The following is a 10,221-nucleotide window of genomic DNA, read 5'->3' as shown; positions in this document are numbered from 1 at the left end:
TGAACGCGCATGTCCAAAAATTTACGAACGTTAAATCCTTCAGCTAAACTGCAGTATTTATCTTTTACGCTAGATGGAGAAAAACCCACAGAAATAGTTTATGTGAGCTACATAGAAAATTCAGTTAATTGGTGAATTCCCTGTTTTACCCAGTTGAAATAATATTTTTGTACCATGATTATGTATCTATTCACAATATATAACAGTTGGAATAGTATTTTATTAATCTAGTTTTATTTGACTACACCAAATATCTTGCAACCAATGCAAAAAGTAAGCTTTAGCAGGATGTTTTGATATTGCAGATCTTATATTTACAAAAATCAGCTGTGAATAAAAATATGAAAAATCTCATGGAGAGTTTTTAAAAAAAATCCCCATTAAAAATCCCCATTTAAAGTTTGTATAAAAAATGCAAATAATAATAATAATAATAACCAATTTTATTTAAAAGTGCCTTTCAAGAAACCCAAGGACAATGTACAAAACAAAGGCTAAAATAATCATTAAAAGCACAATAAATAGAAATAGACAAAAAAATCAAAAGTGAATCAAGATGAAAAGGCAGAAATAAACAGATGAGTTTCGAGTTTTGATTTGAAAGTTTGTGAAAAGTCTAGGTTACGGGGTCAGGAGGGAGGGAATTCCAGAGTTCGGGAGCTGAGCAGCTGAAGGTTTGGCTTCCCACATTAACGAGACAGGCTGGAGGAAGAGAGAGCTGAACAGAGGAGGAGGACAGAAGAGAACAAGAAAGATAAGGGGGAGCCAGGTTATGGAGGGCCTTAAAGGTAAACAGGAGGAGTTTGAATTTGATTCTAGAGATTATGGGACGCCAGTGCAGCTGATGGAGGACCGGGGTGATATGACTGAAGGAGGGGGTTCTGGAGATGATGCGGGCAGCTGAGTTCTGGACCAGTTGTAGCTTATTGAGGGTTTTTTGAGGGAGACTAAAGAGGAGGGAATTACAATAATCTAGATGGGAAGTCAACATCCCAAATTACCACCAGAGAGCAGCAAATACCTATCCATTTCTAGAACCGCACATATATGCCAACTGGCTTTCCTCTTTAACAGGATGGACAACATCAAATTGTTGTAGAAATTTTCAGTCACTAATGTGCACAAAAACAGGAGCAGTCCACCTTGATATCAACATTTGAGTAAATATTCACTGTAAATGAGTCTTTTTTAAAATAATTTAGTGCTTTCTGGAACCTGTTTGAAGGAGCATCAGTCTCAAGTTAGTTGACATTTCGTTTCTTTGTATGCATACGTAGAGAGTTTGTGCATTTGTGAAGCAAGTGGAGTTCCAATTCTAGGAAACAATTCCTGTCTGAATGTCAGAGGACCAGGTGATTCGGGAGCTGTCTGAGGGAAGAGGCGATGGAGAGAGGCCCAGGCAGCTGTATTTGGAATAAACAGACATTATCCTGCAGTGCCCTAATTTACTGCACAGGGGGAATTAAACTTTAAGCTTGTCCCACCCCTTTGTTGCCCCATGCTGTATTCTTTTGCCCATCAACAACTACTTGTACAATGTGCATTATTAGAGTGTCACCCCACCCAAACTCTGTCTTTTTAGTGTCAAATTCGAAACCCTTACAGGCTTGCAATGTGGTGGTAAAACAGCGTCTTCCGCAGGAACTTTGGGTTTTATAAGCTGTATCACTTTAGCACATGTGTGTTTACAGAAAATATGCGTGCAGCACACAAACTGGAACGGAGGGTTTTAATGTTTTTTTGCTTACCTTTTGGAAAGGTTGAAAAATAAACAGACATTGTTTTTAACTTTTAACAGTGAAATTGTATACAAGCACCTCTGTAATCAATTTGAAAGATGTCTAACTGTGTCAAAGTGTCAAAAAAATCTAGAAATGACTCAAAAAGGAACAAAAGTCATTTTTTAACTTTGTCTACAGCCTTTTGGGGAGATGTGTAGAATTTGTATGTCAAAGACATTTAGTGAAAAGGAAGATAAAAGTGTTCGAAATATTTCATTTAAGTCCCAAATCAATGTGTCTTTTCCAAATCCCCAAATCGCTTTATTCTGGCATTCAGGTTTGAAGCTTGGCCTCTGTGCTTCGATGTTTCGCAGCCACCACCTGGATGGGTGAATGACTAACAAACTGCAATTTTTCCTTACAGTAACTAACCATATAGATATTTATAACCAGCTGGTCACCTCTTCCCCCCTTCCACTCCCTTCCACTGAGGGACTGCCGTGAGAGCTCTCTTCAAAGATCAGTTGTGACACTTCTGGCTTTGTTCTTAAACAAAGAGAACTGCCCCTCATCTGCCCGTAATTGGGCTGGCTCTTGGAATGTGCTTGATGTCTCCGCGCGGGCCATTGCTGCTAAAGCAGACGGGCCAGGGTTGCAGGGAGATGGTGGATAAATTAGTGAGAATCTATCCACCCATCTGTTCCTTTATCTTTGCCTTCTGTGTGTGTGTGTTTTTTTTTTCTTTTCTTTTTTTACTCCATTTCAGTGAAAAACGAACAAACCTGTGTTGAAACTCCAGAATCCCACGCTCACTGTAAATGCAGCAATTTGTGGATTGCCCTCTCTGTTCGGTCTCCGTGAACTTCAGCACCTAGCAGAGGTGGGGTAGTTGGATGCACAACAAGGGCAGTCTGGGACACATGTCACTAGCAGTTACTGGAGTGATGCTGATCATACGCAGATAGTTGAGAAAGGATTGGAGGGTGTTTACTGCTTTGTTACAACAAGGAAGTAATTTAGGGAGCTGAAATTCCTCTTCCAAGGAACGGAAAAGGTTGAAACAGTAGTTGGCAGCACACCAAAGGCGCGAGCCCCTAATTGTTGTCATTAATAGCAAATAATCTCAACATGCTTACATTGTATACTGGGAAACTTTACGGCATTATGCTCAAGAAATCTGGGAATTCTCTGAGTATCAACATAGAAGTTTGTCTGAAACAAATCACATGCACCTTAGGTAAAAGACTTTGCTTTGGTTCTCCTTCCCTTTTCTTCTCTTTTACACTTTTCGGTGTTTAAAGCAACCTTGTCGCCAAAATGCCGGCCTTTGCTTTTGGTCACAACTCATTTAAACCTGAATGCTTGTCCACTCACCACCAGCTCCACCCTGGATAAGTAAACACGTGATGTAATGTGTAGTTTTTGCCTGTTTCTAAAAGTCCTCGTCCAATCACACCCAGGGGTGATTTTAGGTGGGGACGGTCAGCAGAGCCCAGATGACGAGGTGTAGAAAAGTAACCTGAACGGTTCGGGGCATATCTGACGGGGAATCTGAAAAAAAAAAAGACTCTCCCTTATGCGTCTGGGCTGGGGAGCTCCAGTCCCTGCTGGCTGCAGCTGAGATCAGGCCAGCGGCTCCACATGTCTGGGCTCCAGGTTTCAGTTGGGTGATTGGAGCTGTTGACTCCGGCACATGGCCGTTGCTGAAGGATCCCACTGCCTTAACGATGTCCTCCAGGGCTACCAGACCTATTGTCATTCAGACTCCTACTGTTCGCCAGTCTGATCCCTCCTTACTGGAGTCTGCCTGGGGATGGGCTGCCTGGTGTCAGCCATCCTGTCTGTTTGTATCACATGTGAGCGTGTCAAAGAATGAAACCTTTTTGTCCTGACAGGTATTTCAATTATACGTTTTTATAGGCCTATTTTCAAATCTTCTGTTTACTTTTGAACAGAAACATATAGTTTGTTACCTTCTAATACCACATACATAAAAAAAACAACAGTTTTGCTGTAAATAGAAGAAATTTCCATCAGGTCTCACTGTTATATTTTAAATAAGTTCGTAAAAACCTTAAAAGTGTTTCCACAAATGGTTTCAGGTTTAAAACTCCCTTCTATGTAAATGATTTTGTTCAAAACAGACAACTTTGTCATGAAACATTCAGTTCATGCCTTTTCCTCACAAATCAACCATCATAAAACCCGTCAAAGGCTCCATTCGCAACAAATATTTTCACCTGCATGAGATCCACAATTATGTTACTTAAAGGAAAATCCACATGCCTTTTCCAAAAACAGAGCAGGGACACAGCTTCTAAAATTAACACTCTGATTGGTTTTCCTTATTCACATGTTTTAAAGTTTCCTTGTAATCATAGTTTGATGGAAAAGGTGTTGCTCCATACCAGGGATGCCACTGTTCTCGGCTTAAAACTGAAACGTATGTTAAACCATTAAACCCAATCTTGGAAAGTGTATCGTTGCATCCCTACTGCATATCTGTATGTTTATGCTTAAAGACTCAAACACGTGTTTTTCCAAACTTAAGAAGGATTTGTAGTTTTATTACATAATAATTTTTTTTCTTAATTTTAACTTGTTTATAGGCAAATGAAATAAAGGTTTATCACAACTTTTAGTTTTTTTGTTGTTGCTGGGTAATTCACAAATCATATACTGAACCGAAACAAAACTGTGATCTGAAAATATAGGTTTGAATCAAATCACGGGGAAAGTTAATTATTGCATCCCTACCCCATATAGTTCACAGCAGACGCTTTTGCCATATTCCATTAGTAAACAAGGAAAGCATCACTGAGTCCATCACAGCATCCAACCAGCTGCTGAACCAGGAATGGTGACAAACGCGCCAAAGGGATTTTTGTTAGACATCCAATCATTTCAGGTTGTCAAGATTACATTTAACTGAAATATGCTAGATCTGATCATTTCTGTATTGTTTGCTTTTGAAATCTTTTTTGCACATTTAACATTTTTTTTACAGGCTGCATTCGTTACAAATATTTATGCTGCAACATAGAAAACTGTGGGGGCAAATTTTAAAAAAGCCCAACAAATTATCAACAAAAAAAGATCAATGATCTCTGATTCATCACTTAGCCAGTTAATTTGCAGGAAATGCACTCAGTGAGAAAACCGTAGAAATGCTAAAAAGTTGTTGTGTCGCCACAGTGAATCAGCTTCCAGTGAGTCGCACAGGTGGTTTGGCAGAGACCTTTACACCGGATGCCCTTCCTGACACAACCCTGTATATTATCCGGGTTGGGGACCGTAGCATGAAGGGTCTTAGCAGAAATGCCAATAAGAAACATATTTTTCATTTTTCCCATTTTCACACCCTGTCAGTGTGTGTCTGCAGTGTGTCCTTTAGCTTCGGAAAGGCTCGAAACGGCCTTAAAGCTGCTTTTACCGTCACTCTATAAATCCACAAAAAGATTAGGGAAACTACCAGTCAAAAGTTCACCCAACATTTTTATATTTTTAATCATTTTTGCTATAACAGACAAGGCTGTTTGCATGAACTATTTCACTAAAGTAAACTTTTGATGAATCCAACTCTTCAAGCGTTGGACATCAAGCCCATTGCAAACGTCTGGCAGACTTCCTGATGATGACTTTCAACATTTTGCATTTAAGCCGTTGGAAAGCCTGTCAGCTTCACCTCCAGGACAAAGTGAACTTGCTGTTGAAACAGATAGCAAGAAAGAAAAGTGCCATGAAGATCGATGAGGTTTGCTTTTCCTCTCCCTCGCATTAGCCTTTTCTTCATCCCTCTGTTTAACTATGCAGCTATTAAGTAAAAGTGGGCAGGGGCAGGCCACATGGGATCCTGTCCGGTATGTAAACAAAAGAAAAGTGGGAGGAGCTAAAGAAGCTGGGAAACTATTGCTGTCTTATATATAGGTGTCACATTTCATTTCCTATTTTAAGATTTTATACAAATAAAGAAGATGAGAAAAGCCATGTTTTCTTCAGAAAAAAAAAGTTAGTTTTAAGTCATTACCTCAAGAAAACGAGCAAAAACAAATCATCCTCCATTTATAATAGCTTGGTATTAAAAAAGTTTGTACTCTTTTTTTTTTAGCTACCTCAAAGCCATTAAACAAACATAATAGTGCCTAACACATTACCCATATGTGAGATTTCTCTGTGCTTTCATTTACAAGGTGAGTACTATGCCCCCAAGACCTTAGTAGGCCTGGATGGAGACCTACACATGTTTGGCCTGTCCTCAGTGTTTTTAGATGATGCTTCACACTGTCAAGGTTGACTTATCTGAGTGGGAAAAACTGCCCAGGGAATAGACATATCCCACAGACAGCTTTGGAATGTTTTTACAGCCCGGCCTGGTGACTCTCAAGTGCCGTTATGTTGCAGAATGTTAAAAACTGCCACTACGGTACCCAATCATGCCATTTTGAATAATCGTGTGCAGTTTTGCATGTTCCTAATGTTCAAATATACCACTTTATATGGTGAACAATTCTTCAGGAAGATGTAAATATGCTAAAGCAAATACGAACTTTTCTTTTTCAGTCAAAAAATGTTCAGAACTTCAACCATTTCATCATGTTTTGTTCCATGTTACAGAATTTCGCCCCCATTTTTGTCATACCGTTTGCCGAAAATGAAGAATATTTAAGACGTTGTGTGGTATGAGCTTACTTAAAAAATATGCGCACATGTTGGAGTGTTTGTGTTCTCACACAGAAGAGGAAAAAAAAAAAACCTCTACAGTGTTCAAGTTTGAACCAGTTTTTAGTTATCAGCAAAATCTCTGTCTTTGAATCTTTTTCATCTTCTCCGTTCCTTTATTTTCTATGAGGAGCTGAGAGAAGGGACCGCAAGGGCCTTCAGAGGTTTGGTCCTCTGTCGGGATCCCTAATGGATGTCAGATGTGTGTGAGAGGAGAACATAGCGTGTGTGTTTCATGTTAGTTCTCAGCATGATGAGCAGTGTAGCAGCTGGAGATGAACAGAAATCACCTCAGCGCCCCCTACTATCCCTCCATATTTTATCCCCACTTCTGTACCTCCAAGTCATGCTCTCTTGTTTTTCCCTGAGTAATATATCGGTATTAATAAAGGCAAACAAAGGCTAATGTTATTTAATGGTAGAGGAAGATATTTGGGTTTCCTGGGGAGCGAGACAGCAGCTTTTCTACATCTTCTCACAGTAAATCTTGAAGCAACTTTAATGGCTGGATAACCATCCTCTGTTAATGTTTCCCGTGTTGTTTACAAAGAAGTTAAAGGCAGCTGCTCTGACATAGCTTATAGTCATGTTATCTAGCAGTTATCCGCAACCATGTGTTGTCCCACACTTCCTAGTTGGACTTTATTTCCTCAAGTAATTCCAGAACAGTTTTTTTCCCTTTTTACATCTGAGTAAACATAACTAAAGGTCCATTCCTTTCTGCAAAAAAGCATCCCAATTGCTTAATAGGAATTCAGGTTTTCCCACAGACTTCATTTTTGGAGCAGCACCCTTTTACCACAGGCATTAAACACTCCGGCTCACATATCTCCAGGCCCTTTTTTTAATCACTTGAGGCTTTTATTTTGCATTATCGGTGGTGGGATTGGAGGATGTCAGTGCTGCACTGCTGGGCCCTAAAACTAATGTCACATTGCAGACCACATTTTATAAGGGAACCAAGTCCAAGTGTTTTCCATAGAAGGATCAGACTCATGCATGAGTCAATCGAAATGTTTGCCATTCGTTAACAAACAAAGCAGTTTTACAGTAAGTAAGAAAGGCAGATTGTGGAGGTGGGGTGTGAGATCCAGTAATGATGGGGATGTGTCTGGAACTAGTTTTTGGGAAGAAGAATGTTGCATAAAGCCTTAGTCACAACTGCCCTTACTGGTAGAAACTGGCTGTATGCGGGTAAAAAATGGGCAAACCTGTGCAGGTCATGCAGGTGGCCCACATGAAATATCAAGGTCGTAGATCACTTGGTGAGGTTAAAAATGTTCATGGACGTTTTTTTCTATGGGCATACTGCGGGTGACAGCCCCCAACTTACCCTAACAACTCATTAGGGTAAGTTGGGGTAAAGTAGTAGAGACTTTTTTTTTTTTACCCCGCCCCACAAACCCTGTGTTAGTGCTGTTCACAATCACTCCCCTTCACTCCTTGAGTCTATCCTGAGGAAATTAGACTTAGATTAGTGCAAAATTTATATAGCTGTTCAAATCCCACAAATCTTGCTCCAGATTTTTTCTTTCACAGCTCTATTCCGATATATGAAAGACTTGGTGTCGTAGAATTCCGTTTAAATTAATTTCTCCTTCATGATCCTGTTTACAACGGTTGGTACTTCAGTGTTCCGAAAAGGATGCAACACACACGTCAATTCAAAATCCAAGCCAATTCAATTCAATTCAATTCAATTCAATTTTATTTGTATAGCCCAAAATCACAACAACAGTCGTCTCGATGGGCTTCGAAGTAAAACATAAACTCAAAATGATCATGAATACAAAGAGTTCAATAGGAAAATACTAAAATGAACTAACAAACTGACTAAGCTATACTGGCATCCCTGCCCTTAGACCCCCCTTCGCGGTAAGGAAAAACTCCCAAAAAAAACGGATTCCGGAAAAAACCAAGAAACCTCAGGGGTGCCCACATGAAGGAGGGATCCTCCCCCAGGACGGACAGGCGATTTACCAGAACTGGGAGAAGAATTAACTTATCTAATTCTACGACTACATATATAAAGTCCAGCAGACAAGCTTCATCCAGCCGTGGTTGGGGGGACAGTCAGGGGCGCGAGTCGAGCCTGAGACAGGAACCACAGCCAGGTGTAGGAGCAGGAGCAGAGACGAGGTACTCGGTCAGGAACAGAGCAGAGACGAGCCAGAGGCAGGATCCACAGCCAGGTGTAGGAGCGGGAGCAGAGGCGAGGTACTCGGTCAGGAACAGAGCAGAGACGAGCCAGAGGCAGGATCCACAGCCAGGCGTCGGAGCGGGAGCAAAGGCGAGGTACACGGTCAAGAACAGGAGCACTGATGAGCCAACTGGAGTCTGGAAGCACTCCCACTCCCCAGGAGGGGAGAGGGAAAGAGGGACAATACATGAATTGCACTGCACCAAACAGAGGCATGGAGAACTAAATGATAGATAATGATCAAAAATAGAGGAGAGGAAGGGTAGAAGTAGATGAGAAAAGAGGACAGAACCCCAGAGCACCATAGTTACCCCAGCTTCAACTTCTAGCAGCCTTTTAAAACAAATAGTTATTGTTATTAAGTTTAATTTAAACACATTCACATTAAGTTAAATAATCTCTGAATACTAACTAGTCTGGCAATAAGCCTGTCCAAAGAGGAATGTTTTCAGTCTAACTTTGAATGTAGAAACTGAATCGGCCTCTCTTACATGAGCTGGGAGCTTATTCCATAAAACAGGGGCTTGGTGGCTAAACGCTCTACCTCCAACCGTACTTTTACTAATTCTAGGAACCACAAGCAGTCCTGCATTTTGCGAGCGAAGTGAAGATGAAGTCCCTGATTGGTCAAAGTTCAGCACTTCCATGATTTAGCAGTCAAGACGTTAAACGGCCGGACATGAAAACTTGCGTAGTGACGCGTGAATGCGAGAGTTCTTAACGCGAAAGCCTGAAATGAGGGTGCACGTGCGTTTGCATAGACTTTACATTGAAAGTGGCTGCTTAAACACGAGTCGACGCGGCCAGTAATTATGTAGATGCAGCCGCTCCTCTCTATGATCCTTCACAGGCCCGTACAACCCAAAAACCTGTAGCACCTGCACGGCTCAACCCCCTGTACAGGTGCATGTGACTAAGGCTTATGCAGCATAATGGAAAACCTTTTGCATTCTCTGCTCCACATATTAAAAAATACAACAGAGTGGCTTCTGAGTACGCTGGAAACCATATATACCAGGAGTTGAGTCCCAGGCCCACCATGTTTGGACTCTGGTCACAGACTTGAAAGCTTGAGAGGGGTTGGACTTCAGATTATGAACAGTCAGAGCACTTTTGCACCATGGAATCCATTTTGATTGTGCTGCAGTGCAAAGCTGCTCATTTATTCATGATCATTGAGACTAACAGGACGAGCAAACTTCTTAGAGGTAAAACTGTTTTTTTCTCATTTTCTTAACCATCTTTTCATCTGAAAATGACAACATCATGGAGGACGAGCATTTAATATACAAAAAATCATGAATAAAATCGAGCAAATAATAACATCTTTTAAAAACATTGAAATAAGAATTAAGTATTATTCACTCACTCACTGTAAAAGAGCAGATGTGGTCACACAGAGTCGACAACAGAGGTCATCCCGACATTTTCCCAATGTCAGAAAGTCGCTGCCTTTTCTGATTGTCCTGTGAGATCTCAAAACTGGGTCTGCAACATATTACCCTTCAACTACTTTAAAGTCTTTATTTTTATGAACTGGCCCAGACCATTGCAACATGGTATTTTTTGTGCCACGAAAGA

This window comes from Oryzias latipes, chromosome 22 (genome assembly GCF_053564925.1).
Source record: "Oryzias latipes strain Hd-rR chromosome 22, Olatipes_Hd-rR_3.1".
In the NCBI taxonomy this organism is placed as follows: Eukaryota; Metazoa; Chordata; class Actinopteri; order Beloniformes; family Adrianichthyidae; genus Oryzias; species Oryzias latipes.
This window is presented reverse-complemented; position numbering follows the sequence as displayed.